General features: G+C 51.4%; 2 non-coding genes across 2 annotated transcripts; both read right to left on the reverse strand.

Moving 5' to 3' along the window:
- Nucleotides 1-15,099: 15,099 nt before the first annotated feature.
- LOC144765437 (small nucleolar RNA SNORD50) lies at nt 15,100-15,167 on the reverse strand. Its single transcript, XR_013597426.1, has one exon. It is a non-coding gene; the product is annotated as a small nucleolar RNA SNORD50 (small nucleolar RNA).
- Nucleotides 15,168-15,788: 621 nt separating this feature from the next.
- On the reverse strand, nt 15,789-15,874 carry LOC144765420 (small nucleolar RNA SNORD103/SNORD85). The gene has a single exon (XR_013597410.1). It is a non-coding gene; the product is annotated as a small nucleolar RNA SNORD103/SNORD85 (small nucleolar RNA).
- Nucleotides 15,875-16,018: the final 144 nt, after the last annotated feature.

Raw genomic sequence — 16,018 nt, forward strand, 5'->3', positions numbered from 1 at the left:
CAGTAGATCTTTCCTCCTGCTGAATCTGTGGGGTGCACACTGTGTCATCTCCATGATCTGCGAGTACCAGGTCTGCCTCGCCCACTGCGGTGCGACCAGTATCAGTGTCATGTTGCTCGCTCTGCACTTGCTCAGTACTCTGTGCATCAGTGGTATCGGGGGAAAGGCGTAGGCAAATGTCCTTGACCAATCTATCCATAGGGCATTCCCCAGTGTCCCCTCCTCGGGCTGCCTGGATGCGAAGTTTTGGCATTTTGCATTCTGGCGTGTGGCAAACAGGTCCACCGATGGTGTCCCCCACCTGTCGAACAGGTATCTTGTCTCCTGAGCATTGAGCTCCCACTCGTGGGATGCCGATGTCTGCCTGCTGAGCCAATCGGCTTGTATGTTGTCCTTCCCTGGTAGGTGTATGGCTAGCAGGTCTATCTTGAGAGGGATGGCCCATCTCCATATCTCCTGCGCCAGCGTTGAAAGCGGTGCGGACTGTGTGCCCCCCTGCTTGTTGATGTAGAACATCGCAGTGGTGTTGTCTGTTTGTATCAATACCCTGTGCTTGTACAGTCTTGTTTGAAAGGCCTTCAGTGCAAGGAAGATTGTCTTCAATTCAAAGTAATTGATGTGCTTTGTGGCATCCGTCGGTGTCCACAGTCCCCTCACCTTGAGCTCCTCCATGTGAGCGCCCCATCCCTTCAGGGATGCGTCTGTGGTGATGGTCACTGTTGGCGTTGGGGGCGTTAGAGGCTTTCCCCTTGCTATGTTCTCCATGGTCCACCATGTCATCTCCTTCTGCACTGCGTGCGTTACAACCACTAGATCCTCCCAACTGCCTGTAGCTTGTGACCATTGCTCCTGTAGCCATTCTTGAATGGGTCTCATGTGGAGTCGTACATTCGGTACCAGGTGGATGCATGATGCCATCATCCCCATGATCTTGCTCGCCGTCCTCACTGTCCGAGCTTGTCCCTTCCGGTAGAGGCGAGTTTCCTTCACCAGCGCCCTCGCCCTCTTCTCGCTGGGGAACACCTTGCCCTGTAAGGTGTTGATCTGTGCTCCCAGGAAGATCTTCACTTGTTCCGGCTCCATTGATGATTTCTTCCAATGGATGGAGAACCCCAGGTTTATGAGCGTGCTGGTCACTGTATGTGCGTGCAGCTTGCATTTCTGGTATGAGTTTGCTTTCACCAGCCAGTCGTCCAGGTAAGGGTATACATGTATTCCCTGCCTTCTTAGGTGCGCTGCGACTGCTGCGAGGCACTTTGTGAAAACTCTTGGTGCCGATTTTAGACCGAAGGCCAGTGTCGTGAACTGGTAGTGGCTTTCTCCGACGGTGAACCTGAGCATGTGCTTGTGCTTCCTGTTCATTGGGATGTGCAGGTATGCGTCTTTGAGGTCTATAGTGACCATGAAGTCCCCGGTCTGCAACTGTGGGAGCACCTCTTGCAGGGAGGTCATTTTGAATTTTTGCGTTCTTATGAATTTGTTCACGAACCGTAAATCGAGAATGGGCCTCATTGTCTCGTCTACTTTTGGTACCAGGAAGTATGTTGAGTATACTCCTGTGTTTCTTTCCTTGAAGGGTACCCTTTCTATGGCCTGCTTCTGCAGGAGTTCTTTTGCTTCTTCCTGAAGGCACTGCAGCTGCTTGCTTGCTAGCGGCTTTCTTCTTGGTTTTCTGTTTGTTGGCCTCGCCTCCAACTCTATGCAGTATCCGAATTGGATAATGTTGAGGATCCATTTGTCTGATGTGATTCCTCTCCACTCCTGGAGGTGGAATCTTAATCTTCCTCCCACTGGTGTCCTGTGGTCGTAGGTGTCTAGTTTGTCTTGACCCATCTGTACGTGCTGCCCCCTGGGATCTTTTTTGTGGGTGGGCACACGGATTTTTTTGAAGTCACTTGGAGGTGGGCTGCTGGCCCCCTCTTCTATTTTGTCCCCGTCCATTTCTCCCTCGAAAGGACTGGCCTCTTTGTTGGTACTGCCAGGGCTGTTTCTGATGGCCCTGCTGACCCTGCGAGTCTGCCTGGTGCGTTTGCTGGAAAGCCTGGTGTGATGTACCTGGCTGGTTTCCGCCTCTCCCGCCGGGCCTCCGTGACGGGGTGCCCCTCTTGTTCCCTCTGAACTGCAATGCTCCCATGGATCTTGCTGTTTCGTTATCCTTCTTAAGTTGGCTGAGTTGCTCATCAACTGTTTGTCCGAAAAGCGTACTGCCGTTGAATGGTGTGTTCAGGATGCTGTGTTGCACCTCCGGTTTGAAACCGGATATCCTGAGCCAGGCGTGTCTCCTTTCCGTGACGCCCATCATCATGAGCCTGCTGGCGGTGTCTGCCCCATCCAGGGCCGTCTTAAGGCAAGAATTTGCAGCATTCTTCCCCTCTTCAATTAGCTTTTCGGCTTTCTGCTTGGCATCCTGGGGCAAGTCCTTCACCAACTGCCCCAGTCCCTCCATGATTTGGTACATGTGTCTGTTTACCAGGGCGTTGGAATTAGCCATGCGCCAGTGGGTCGCGGCATTCCGTTCGATCCTTCTGCCCACCAGATCCATCCTTTTGCTCTCTTTATCCGGTGGCGGGCCCGAGGTAGTGGGTACGTTAGCCCTCCTCCTTGCTGTGGCCGTGATAATGGAGTCTGCGGAGACCGTGCCCTGAATGTAGGCCGGGTCCTTTGCGGCATGCTTGTACTTCTTCTCAGTTCTGGGAGTTACTGCCTTGCATGTTGCGGGCTCCCTGAAAGCTTCCTTCCCCTGAGCCAAGACGCTCTCGAGCATCGGGAGGAACTGGCTCCTCGTTTGTGTTGGGAGCAATGTTTCCAGAAGGAAGTCTGCTTTCTGCTTCTCTTCGTCGAGCTTGAGCTTGAAAGCTGCTGCGGCAGATTGTATCACCGCGTTGTAGGCCCCGATGTCGTCCGGCGGCGAGGGCCTCGAGGGGTAGGTGTCGACCACCTCCTCCGGGCTGTCGGTGTCGACATCGATGTAATCTACCTCCTGAAGGTCATAGGGCGCCGACTCTGTGTCTGTCCTGCCCTCATCTTCCTCCCCATAGCTGTAGCTCTCGTGGGGATTCTCGTACTCCTCCTGGTCGTCGAACACCTCGACGTCCTGGTCTTGCTCGGTGACTTCGGCGACCTCTTCTTCTTCCTCCTCGACCGCCTCCAGCACTGGTGGCTTGGTCTTGTGAGGGATCGTGAAGGCCTTCATCCTTGCGTCGAAATCTTTTTTCCGCTGCATGAAGTTCTCCATTTCTGCCTCGAGGCGCCTTCTTTTCTTTTCCATCTCGGCCGCGTGTTCCGCGTCGGATGGTTCCGCCGCTCTCTTCGACGGATGGCTCGTCGCCGTGCCTCTCGGAGTCGAAGTTTTCGACGTCGAACCGGATATCGGGTCTCTGGTCGTCGTCGACAGTTTCGGGTCTTTCTCCCTCGTCGATCGATCCTTTTCGGGGACGATTTTCGACGTCTTCTGCTGATCAGCAGCTCTCGGCGCCGGGGACTCCTTCTCTGAGGATCCGCTGGGCCTGGGAGTAGTCGCGGACGCCGCCTTTTTTGGCGTCGGCGCTTTCGGGGTCTTGCCCTCGATTTTTCGAGACTCAGAGTCTCTCGGGTTCTTGGGGGCCGAAGAGTCTCCTACCTTGTCAGAAGTCTTCGTGTAATCGGTCTCTACGACCGTGTAGCTGTCGTCTTCGGCGGCAGCGTTGTCTTCTTCCTCGGAGGACATCCCCAGCTCGTAGAGCGACGGGGTCGGGGCCTTCCCCTGCAGGGCGGCGTGTGCTACCCTCTGCCTCTCTCTCACACGAAGGGTCTTCGGGGTGAAGGCGGAACAGGCGTTGCAGTCTCCGCTTTCGTGGTCCACCGGTAGGCAAAGGTTGCATACCGGGTGCTGGTCCTTCTGCGCGTACTTGTGGTGGCAGTTACGGCAGAACTTGAACGGCGTGTTGTCCATCCTCGAGCGTCCAGGGCCTCTCTGGTCGCGTGTTCGTCGACGGTCGTCGAAGATCTGGATGGAAAACGCCTTATCTTTGCTTGTCTTTCGTCGGTGAAGTCCCCTGGAGTCTTCAGATGACTTCTCCTCGTCTTTTCTGTATTTTCTTTCTTCTTTCTCCAAAAATGTCTGGAGCCCAAACGGGAACGATCCAGACCCGACCGCGGAAAAAAAGAATCTGAAGATGGCGCCCAAGAGTGGGAGCTTCCGCAGGAAGCATGCCGACGTCACCGGAAATACACCCAAAGGGGGTGTGACGCCGACGCCCACCTGGGCAAAGAGAAAAAAAAAAAAAAAAAAAACAAAGAAAAGACTACGAATCCGGACCCAACCACAAGACCGCGGAATAATGCACAGCATAGTGAATCCAGAAAGATTCACGCTGCAAAACTGCTGTAGTCTCCCCCCGACAGGTGTTAGGTGGTCGGGGGGCAGTGACAGAGAGTCACTTTTTGCTTGGAGCAGAGGAGCGGGAGCTGTTGTTTCCTCTGCCGCGACCTCTGTTGCTGTTATTTCTGTAACCTCCCTTGTTCTGTTTTGTGAACGAGGATTGTGCCCCACCTTTAGAGAACTGGGATTGTTGACCCATTTGTCCTCTGGTGACTCCACGTGCACCTGAGCGACGAAAATTGCTGCCACGAAACTGTTGTGACTGCAGGGCCCCCATGGACTTAGCAGTTTCTGTGTCCTTCTTTATTTTCTCTAGGGTGGTGTCAACATCTGGACCAAACAGACTTTCAGGATTGACTGGCTGATTAAGGATTGTTGTCTGAATATCCGGTTTAAACCCTGAGATGCGGAGCCACGCTTGTCGTCTCAGCATAACGCTAGTGTTGATAGCTCTAGCAGCTGTGTCCGCAGCGTCAAGTGCACACTTGATGGCTGCGTTTGAGATTAGCTTTCCTTCCTCAATGAGCAGTTGGGTGGCTTCTTGGAACTGTGGAGGCAGGTGTTGTACAATCTGTTCTAGGGTGTCGTAGTGCGCCCTATCGTAACGCGCCAAGAGTGCCTGTGTATTGGCGATGCGCCAAAAGTTTGATGCCTGTGCAGCTACTCTTTTGCCCCCTGCCTCTAGCACTTTGGACTCCTTATCCGGGGGAGGAGCTTCACCCGTTGTCTGGGAGTTGGCACGTTTCCTGGCATTGGCGACCACAAGAGAGTCCAGTGGCAATTGTCCCCGGATGTATGCGGGGTCCGCAGGCGCAGGTCTGTACTTTTTTTCAATGCGAGGGTTGACCACTCTCGCTCTTGTAGGCTCCTTAAATATGTCCCCAGCATGCTTGAGGACTCCTTTAAGCATAGGCAGTGTCTTTACTGTCCTTTCAGAGACTGAAAAAGTGTCGAAAAGGAAGTCTTCCTCAACCGGGTCGGCATGCATGTCCACATCATGATTGGCTGCCGCCCTTTCGAGTAGTGCATGAAAACCTGCTGAATCCTCAGTCGGGGATGCACGTGCATTAAAAAGCTGCGGGTCCTGCCCCACACCCTGGGTGTTCTGGTCACCAGTGTCATCATATGAATCCGGTTGTGCATCAGGTTCATTGATAGGGAAATTGTACTGCTCGTCTTCATCATACCCCTCACCCGCAGAGTGTTCTGGGGAGGGAGTAGGGCTCCGTCTCGGAGGAGGCTGGATTGGTTCCGTGAGGCCTGAGGCGTCAAGGGGCACCCTCTTCTTCTTTAGTGGGATGACATAGGAGTCCACTGGCTCCGAAGTGATTTTCCTCTTATAGAGGGTCAGTTTGCCTGTGTCAGCGTCTATGAAATGCTCTGAATCGTCCTCTGATTCGAGCACCCGACGTGGAAGCGGGCCAGTCGGTGAAGAAATCACCTGTTTCGGTGCCGATTTGGTTGAAAATGCTTTCGGCGCCTCCTTCGGCGGCAAAATAAAGAGAAGTTTCCCAGAAGGCTTCGCTGGAGTGTCCTTTTGCGGCTGCGGCGATGGTATCGGAGCCGACGGGGCAAAGGCCTTCTCCCTGATTCTTTGCAGTGATTCGGCTATGAGGGACGGCTCACTCACAGTTTGTTTCGGCGCTGACGAGGATGGTCTGATCTTTCCCTCGGAACCGACGTCCTTGTGGGCCTTGTGCGCTTTGGGCGCGGATCCTGTCTTAACCGCCTCCGATTCCTGTGTTCGGGGCGCAGACTTCTTTCCGTGTGCCTGCGTAGCCTCCTTGGAGCCGACTTTGGCGGGCTTGGACGGCGTCGTAGCCGCTGACCCGTGCCGACCATCTTTTTTGGAGGACCCCTCCTCTGGCGTCGGTTTCGATTTTGCAGCATCGGAATCGACGGACTTCTTCGACTTCTGCGGACCGGAGGTCGACGGAGTCGATGGGGTAGCGGGCACCGTCGTTTTCACCGGCACGGCAGCCATCTTAGGGACACTCGAGTCCTTAAGTTTCGGTTTCGTTTTCGGGTCGGCCATTTTAGGTGTTGTCGATCCCGATGGTTTTGGTTTCGAAACAGTCTGCTCAGCAAGTAAGTCCGTGGCCGGGCCCGAAGGCGGGGCTGTGGCTTGCGGCAACGGGTCTTGGGTAAGGCCGACAGGCGATCCCGTGTCCCGGTCGGTATCCTCGTAACCTTCGGGGCAGAGCTCGTCCCCCGAGCTGTCTGCCGCGGCCCCATAAATCTCATCGTCGTCTCCTACCTCGTCGACGTATTCAAGGCCTTGACCCGCGACTCCGTCGTCGTCTCCCGGATCCGCCTCGACCTCCGTCTCGGGTGGGGAGATTTGGAGATGATGACCCTGGTCCTCTTCGTCCTGGTCGCCGAAGATGTTCTCCGGATCCGGGGCCGCTTGTTTAGCTTCCATGCGCACCGCGCGCCGAAGCTTGAGAGTCTTCTTCGAGCGGAACTGTGCACACAACTTGCACTTGCCGTCGTCGTGGGCAGGCGAAAGGCATTTGTTACACACGGGGTGTAGATCGATGTGTGGGTACTTGGACCCACAGAGCGGGCAGTACTTAAACGGGCTCCGCTCCATGTCTGAAAAGTTTTGCAGTCGTGTCGCGATGAGAAGGCCTCAAAGTTCCGAGAGCGAAGAAAACTCCGCTTATTCCGGCTCCAAGAGACGGAAGACTCGAGACCGTGCGCAGACAATACCGACGCAAGAAAATCGAGGCCTTTTGGCCGCTAAAAGTTAGTTTTTCTAGGTTCCGACAGTAAGACGTCGAGACCACATCCGAACCCAATGGCGGAAAAAAACAATCTGGGGATGGAGCCGATGCCCATGCGCACTGTAGTCCAGGGGAGGAGCCACCTATCTCAGGATACTTCGAAGACTCTTCCAGGACAACAATGTGCGATCATCCGAGCCCAACACTAGGCGGCGATCTAATGCTAAGATATGAATTTAGCAGCCCACATGCCTCGAACGTCACATTAAGGAGAAAAAAAATGATGTGAGTGAAGGAATGTCAAAATTGGCGTTAACAATAGATAAAGAGTTATGACTGATTTGGGGTTACCTGTAACTATTTTATCTGAATACAGCTTTACAGAAGTTCAGGCAAATGTACTCCTGAAGTCTTCATATATCAAAAGTGAAGCATTTGGTGAGCATGTATCATTACTTACGGCTACTATGAAGACCGCTTAGGAGATTAAGGACAGGGGTACTTACACAAAAGATTAAGTAGCGAGTGACAGTAGCGACCTAATTGGATGGGTTAATCAGGGTAGATTAGGGACCGCACCAGGTACAGATACCCCATCGATTCTGATGGGGCGGATGGATATGTCATATTTTGAACTGTTTTGGAGAGGTTTTCTTTGTCAAAGTAGGTTGTAGGAAACGGTTTGAGCACACAATTTTGCAGAAAGGCCCCATCCTGTCAAACATAAGAAGATGAATGTGAAACTCAATCTTTGGGGGGGGGGGGGGGGTTGAGACAGCTTTTCGGCGACTTGTGTGTGCAAGAGATTATTAAGCCTGTTGATGTAGCACAGTTTATTTCCGCTGTCCTAGAGTGGGCAAAAGGAGGGGTGGCTAAATAAGATTGTGTGCAGGTTGGCACTCACTCACCAAGAATATTGTTACTGAACATCATTCGATTTCCAAAATACAGGAAATGGTAGGCATCCTGAGTGATGCCGGTTATTTTACAACAACACAACTTAATGCAGCACATCATCAAGTGATACTTGAAGCCAATTCTCAAATCTTAACTACCTCTGTTACACCATTTGGTGTTTATAAATATTTGCGTATACCATGCCGACCCACATTTGTGACTACTATTTTCCGAAGCTAATGTACAGATGAACTGCGTTACTTACCTGTAACAGCAGTTATCCAGTATTGGTGTCTTTCATAGATTCACATGCCTGAATCATTCCCCGTCGTCGAGACGGGAGCCTCCGGTACATAAAAAAGTAATGTCCTATAGACATACATAGAGAAAATAGGCCTAAGGGTCTCACCTTAGTAGCCTTTCTTTGTCCTTATGCAAAAAGGACCAAACTCTCACAGTCAGCCAATCAGCTCCGACCTCCCTCTAGAACCTTCCTGGGAGGAGCCTCAGTCCCTCAGATTTTCGTACGCACTCAGTTAGTTAGGCGTAACATTGTGAGAAAGGGATGTGAGACTTCCCAGGGGAGGCGGGAGGGTTGCATGTGAATCTATGAAAGACACCAATACTGGATAACTGCTGTTACAGGTAAGTAACGCAGTTCTTATCCAGTATTAGGGGTGTCTTTCATAGATTCACATGCCTGAATCAGAGTAGCTAGCAATTAGACATGCACATTCGTGATGGAAAGGTGCCCTGCAGGCATGTTAGACAATGTACACATTGTACTATAGCATGTAAAAAGACAGCATAAGCAGAGCATCACAATAGCAGAAAATGTGCATACCTGGATGGCGGGATGAGGGAAGGCTCACCTCACTGAAAGAGATGGCGTAGCACCGCCTGGCCCACTGCTGCATCCTTCTGAAGTTCGAGATCCAGGCAGTAGTGTCTGGAGAAGGTGTGCGGTGACTGCCAGGTCGCCGCTCTGCATATGTCCAGGATCGGCACTCCAGCGAAAAGTGCTGCTGATGTGGACATCGCCCTGGTGGAATGTGCAGTGACACGATCAGTCAAAGGCCGTCCGGCCTTGGTATGACAGAACGCAATCGCCGAGGAAATCCATCTCGAGATGCTTTGCTTCGTGAGAGGCAGGCCCATTCTTGGATTGCTTTATGCCACGAATAGTTGTGAAGATTTTCTGAAGTCTTTGGTTTTATCCAGATAGAACTTTAGACATCTCTTGAGGTCTAAAGAATGGAGTGCTCTTTCGGCTGCGGTGGAAGGGTTTGCAAAGAAAGACCTAAGGACTATTGGCTCATTGAGATGAAAGTCCGAAGGCACTTTCGGTATGAACTTTGGGTTCGGTCTTAACAGCACTCTGTCCTGTCTGAATTGCAGGTATGGATCCTGAATGGACAGGGCTTGAAGTTCGCTCACTCTCCTGGCCGATGTTAGAGCGAGCAAGAGCGCAGTTTTCCATGAGACGTGTTTGATGGATGCCCGATGAATGGGTTCAAAGGGATGCCTCATAAGTTGGTTGAGAACTAGGTTCAGATGCCACATTGGGGGGACTTTCCGAGGCCTCGGAAAGGATCTATAAAGTCCCTTCAGGAATTGTTTGACAAGTCGATTGGACCACAGGGAAGGTCCCGTGAAAGTTCTGGCGAACCTCGATATAGCTGCTAGGTGGACTTTTATGGACGCATGTGCCAGTCCTGATCGTGCCAAGTGCAGCAGGTATGGCAATAGCTGTTCAGGAGTGACTAACAGCGGTTGCAGGCCTTGGGCCGAACACCAAATGCAGAATCTTTTCCATTTGAGAGAGTAGGTTTTGTTGGTACTGTCTGCTCTCGCTTTTGCCAGTATATCTCTGCAGTCCTGCGGGATATTTAGGCCACCGAACTCTCTGTGCTCAGGAGCCAGGCCGATAAGCTGAGCGATGGCAGGTTCGGGTGTTGCACCTGCCCCTTGGACATCGTCAGGAGGTTCGGGTGCTGTCGCAGACAAATCGGTGTCTTGATAGAGAGCCGAAGTAGATCCGAGAACCAGTGTTGTCTCGGCCAGTACGGGGCAATCAGGATCAGGGTACAGGGCTCCGCCTTCATCTTCCTGAGGAGCCTCGGGATCATGGGAAACGGAGGAAAAGCGTAAGCAAACACGCTGAACCAACCGATGGAAAAGGCATTCCCCAGCGATCCTTGTTGGGGATGCCAGCTTGCGTAGCTTGGGCATTTGGCGTTCCCCTTGGTGGCAAACAGGTCGATTCTTGGGACTCCCCATTGAGAGAAGATGTGAGTCAGCGCGCTGTCGCTCAGTTCCCACTCGTGGGAGAGTGATCGTTGCCTGCTTAGGGCGTCGGCGATGGTATTTTCCTTGCCCGGCACATAGGCGGCCTTGAGTGCGATTCCCTGCAGCACTAGCCAGTTCCAGATCTTCTGCGATTCGCGTGATAGAGAGAGCGAACGCGTTCCTCCCTGTTTGTTGAGATAGTGCATCGTCGTGGTGTTGTCCGTTTTGACGAGCACTGGGGAGTGCCGGATGCGTGGTAGAAAGGCCTGTAGCGCTAGATACACGGCTCTCAGCTCCAAAAGATTTATATGAAGCTGTTTTTCCTGAGTTTCCCATTTGCCGCTGATCCGAAGGTCCTGAAGGACAGCTCCCCATCCCTCCAGGGAAGCGTCCGTGGTGATCACCAGAGGTGTTGCCGGAAGGAGAAATGACAGTCCTACGGTCAGATTGTTGCGACTCCTCCACCAGGTTAGACTCTTGGTCATTTTGGGTGTTATCCAGACAGTGTCCTCGAAAGAGCCAGTACTTTGAGTCCATTGGCTCGCGAGCGCCTCCTGCAACGGGCGCATTCTGAGTCTGCAGTGAGGGACGAGGAGTATACAGGAGGACATCATGCCCAGGAGGGATGTATAGGTCCTGACCTTCAGGTTTGTCCTGTTCGCCACAGCCGTGGCCAGGGACAATATCTTGTCTGTCCTTTCCTTCGAGGGAAAGGCTCTCGCACACTCTGTGTCCAAGGTTGCTCCGAGGAATGTAATTTTTGTCGTAGGGACGACACAGGATTTCTTGAGATTGAGGGTTAATCCCAGCCTCTGAAAAAGATTTGTGCAGGCGTTGGAGGATGTGGCTGCGTCTTCCTCCGAGGGTGCTTTCACCAGCCAGTCGTCTAGGTAGGGGAAGACCTGGTGACCCATTTGACGCAGGAAAGCTGCCACTGGTGCAAGGCACTTCGTGAAAATCCGCGGCGCGGATTTGAGGCCGAATGGTAGTACCTTGAATTGATAATGTTGCCCTGCCACCTCGAACCTCAGGAATTTTCTGTGACACTTGAGGATGGGAATGTGGTAGTAGGCATCCTGGAGATCCAAGGAGGTCATGAAATCCCCTCTTTCTAGAATGCCTAGTATTTCTTGAATCGTCACCATCCTGAACGATTGGCTTCGTAGGAAGACGTTGAGCGCTCGGAGGTCCAGAATGGGCCGCCACTTGTCCTCTTTCTGGTGTACAAGAAAGAAGTGGGAGTAAAAGCCCTTCCCCTTCAGGGGTGCCGGAACGCGCTCGATAGCTCCTTTCTTCAGCATTACAGAAATTTCCTGGAGAAGCAGGCGTAAGTTTCTGTGCGCCCGCCTGCGAGGAGGAGTCCTGGGAGGGATGGTGGTGAATTCGAGGGAATGGCCAAAACGTATAATTTGGAGAACCCACTTGTCCGTGGTTATGAGTTGCCAATTGTTGAGGAAATGGGTCAATTTTCCTCCAATTTGTAAGGATGGATAGGGTGGCTGGACTGGCTGGAGTAGCTCGTCACTGGCGGCCTCCAGTGCCCCTCTTTGTAGTCTTGCCTCTGAAGGTAGATCGTCCATAGGATGATTGACGGCCTTGAGGTTGCTTGTGTTGGTATTGACCTTTGTTAGAATAGGAGTACGAGGACCTATTCTGATAGGAACCTCGATACGAGGACTGTCCTCTAGATCTGTTGCCTCGAAAGGACTGGTTTCGTGACTGTAAGGTACCCAGAGCCCTTGCCGTATCCGTGTCCTTCTTCATGGTTTGCAATGCCTCATCGATTTTGGACCCAAAAAGGTGCTGGCCATCGAAGGGCATGTCCAAGACCTTGGACTGCACCTCCTGGCGGAAGGACGTCGCTTTAAGCCATCCTTGACGGCGTAGGACCGCAGCTCCAGCAAGTTGACGAAAGCCAGTCATGGCTGCATCGATAGCACAGTCAATAATTTCGGCAGCCGAAGATTGACCCTCCACTAGTAGAGCCTGGACTTCCCCATGGACCGAGTCCGGCAGGTCTGACAAATATGGGGCTATGTCTTCCCAGAGTTGGCGATTATAACGCCCCAATAAGGCAATGGAGTTGGCTACCTTGACGGTCATGGCCGAAGTCGTGGTGAACCTTTTGCCGATCGTGTCCAGTTTTCTTCCTTCTTTGTCCGGAGGAGCGGACAGCGGGAGGAAGGGTTGCGTGAGTGTTTCTGGGCCGCTTGTGTGACCACTGAATCCGGTTTAGGGTGCCCATTTAGGCAAACCGCTGCAGACAGGGGGGCTTTGTACTTTTTGTCTAAGCGCGGAACAACCGCAGACACAGAAGCGGGCGTCAGCATTATCTTCTTGCCTTGTTCCCATAGAAATTCTATTATTGGAATAGATTTCGTCGTCTTTTGAGTCTGCTCCTTAAAATCGTGTAGGAAGCATTCAGTCTCTGTTGATTCGATAGTCATATGGAATCTCTTCGCCGCTCTTTCCACAATTTTATGGAAGCCACCTATGTCTACCGGCGGCGAGTCCGCATGGCGCGGTTGGGGCGATGCTGGTGAGGACGCCACATATTCATCCTCCTCATCATGGGAAGAGTGGGCCTCCTGGACCTCTCCTTCCTCCAATTCTTCCTCCTCCTCATCCTCGTCAGACGACACTACCTCCTGAGGTTGAATCTTTTCATGGTGGGCCTGAGGGGGAGGTCGAGACTGTTTTGGGGCTGCCTCTGGGTTAGGAACGATAGGTGGCTGATCTCTACTGTCAGCGTCCGGGAAACGTTGTTTGTAATCCTGTACAAGGAATTTCAGGTCGTTCACCAGAGCAGCAGGGAGGCAGATCATGGGGGTAACCTCCGTGGTGACTTTAGTGTGGACGGAGTGCTCCTGGTAGGAGTATTCCTCTACCTCCTCGTCAGTGCTTTGGCACTTGACATGTAGGTCCGAGATGGAAGTAGCGGGGCCCAGGTGGTCATCCTCCTCTGATTCTTCACTCTGGAAGATTTCGTTAGGTGGGTGCAGCTCCACTTTGCTTGGAGACGTGGTCTCCGGCGTAATATGCGGCTTAGTAGACTTGCCCAACGCAGGACTGGAGGTGGAAGCTGTCGAAGGCGTCGTCGACGGTGGTAGCGTGAGGGATGCCACCTCCACGAGCTTGGTTTTCTTCCATGTGTCCGGAAGTGTCTTCGTCGACGACGAGTCCTCCGTCGACGGCAGCTTTAACTTCGTCGTCGATGCCCTCGTCGACGCTGTCGTCGTCGGGGCTGTCGGTGGTGGGTTCGTCGTCGACGCCGTCGTCGTTATCTTCGTCGACAGCGTAGTTTTCGTCGACGGAGTAGTTTTCGACGTCGACAGGGTCTTTGTCGTCGACGATTTCAGCAGTAAAATGGAGGAAATAGGCCTACCTGTCGATGACGATGATGGAGATGTTATCGTCGACGGTGAAAGAGACAACGCTGACGTCGTCGAGACCGTGGTAGTCACTGAGGTAGTCCTCTGAGGTCTGCTAGAGGCCTGAGCAGGCTTTTTAAAAGTCTGAGTATCCTTAACAGACACAGAAGATGTCGTAGATCTTGCCTCTGAAGACTTCTTGGCTGTCTTCCTAGGAGGGGTGTCTGAGGGGCCAGGGGAAGTTACCCTTGGCCTCTTTTGAGAGACTGCTGAGGTTTTAGAGACACTACCTTCGGAAGATTCCAGAGTGTCTCTGTCCTTGAGTCTGTCGAGCCAGATGAGAAGGCGGCCTTCCCTGTCTCTCACGGTCTTCCTAGGGAAAGACCTACATATTTTGCAGTCTGCAGGGACGTGGTCCGGATAAAGGCAATATAAGCATAAGGTATGCTTATCATCCACATGGAGCCTTTTCTTCCCACATGAAGAGCAGGCCCTGAAAAGGGCTTTCTTCTGGTATTCAGACATCGAAGAAAGCAGTGGAAAGCAAACACTTACTGCCTCAAAGTGTTACTGAAGTAGTCCTTGAAGATTGTAGAATGAAGATTCACTTTTCAAAGGAAGTAGATGAGTTATAAGGAATCCTGAGAAGAGCTCAGGCTGGAGACTCCCTAGCACAACGTGCGGTAGAAAATCTGAGGGACTGAGGCTCCTCCCAGGAAGGTTCTAGAGGGAGGTCGGAGCTGATTGGCTGACTGTGAGAGTTTGGTCCTTTTTGCATAAGGACAAAGAAAGGCTACTAAGGTGAGACCCTTAGGCCTATTTTCTCTATGTATGTCTATAGGACATTACTTTTTTATGTACCGGAGGCTCCCGTCTCGACGACGGGGAATGATTCAGGCATGTGAATCTATGAAAGACACCCCTAATACTGGATAATTCAAAATCTCAGCCAGTACAAGCTTTCCAGGACGATAGTTTGATTCATGCCAATAGTGTCGAGGAATACAACAGCATATTAACAGGAATTCATGGGGCGCTAAAAGATAGGGAGGTTGACTGTGACAAAAGAGAACTGCAAGTTTTTGACATTCTGTGGAGAATTCAATTTGGAGGTTTGGTGAAAGCAGTAAATGAGGGACCTTGTACGATTTACAAAGATCAACAGAGATTGTTCATAGGAATGAGTGAATATTATTTGGGACAAGTGCTCGAGTTAAATCCCACAATATATTTACTTGGCATATGAAACCACGGGGGCCAGTTAAGCCTCTACATGTGATGAGTACAAAGAAAAACTTGCAGCAATTTTCGCTGCATGAAGTGTATCATCCTTTAAAAGCACAATTTAGATCTAAATATTGCCCCATTTTTACAAGAACCACCATATCCGATCTATAAATATGCTCAACCTTAGTTGCAATCAGCAAGCAATAATCATATGTGGAATGGCAATCTGATTTCAGGAGTCAGATCCATACGAGTTCTCCTCATAAAGTCAGGTTCGGGATTGTCTCATCATTAATCAGACTGATTTTAAACTTTACACCACATGTGGAGGAGCGAAGCATACTTTCAGAATGCAGCATCTGTATGACCATCTTCGGTCAGAAAATGCATCTGTGCTTCTTAGAAGCACTACAGACAAATTGGTCTTTCAAATAGATAGCATGGCCCACAAAACACTGACCTCACAAGTGCACCCAATATCAAGAGTTAAGCTATAGCATACACATAGGTCCCACAGCATACAAAGATCCAAGTCTTAGTAAGACAACGCAAGAAAGACATCAAGTTGCACAATAAAAGACATTTAAGCTACAAAGTCTAACTGACGCCTGCTTGAAAATGGTTCCTTACCTTTTTGGAGGGTAGCCGAGATAACAGCAGCATTCTTCGGGCCATCATTCCTAAAAGCGAAGGCACAGTATGTTAAGCACTATTTAGTAAGATAAGCTGAAAGAAACAGTACATCATTCTTCACCCTCTCGAGTCTCTACCACACTGGAGCTGAAAAGTATAGCAAATTTTAACAGCCTGCAAGAGGAGAAGAGCTCCACGGTCCTTCCTTTTGCCCCACTCACGAAGCTCTCTTGCAAAAACACCAAGTCACTTTTAGCTGCCTGCAATATGATGTATGGGCGTCTGTCCAGCTCAGATTTATGAGTACATGATAGGTTTCTCATTACTGAACACTCGTTCTCAGTGAGGGCAAGTGTATCATCATCGCCAGAGTAGCCCGTAGAGGCAGCAGTCAGTGGTGATAAGGAACGAGGACCACAACATATGACCAAAAAGCAGGAATGAGCATTGGTTAAGACATTGGCACTACAATCTATCAAGCCACACATGAACAACTGAAAGCTACTCTCAACCTG

Source organism: Lissotriton helveticus, chromosome 6 (genome assembly GCF_964261635.1).
Source record: "Lissotriton helveticus chromosome 6, aLisHel1.1, whole genome shotgun sequence".
Lineage (NCBI taxonomy): Eukaryota > Metazoa > Chordata > Amphibia > Caudata > Salamandridae > Lissotriton > Lissotriton helveticus.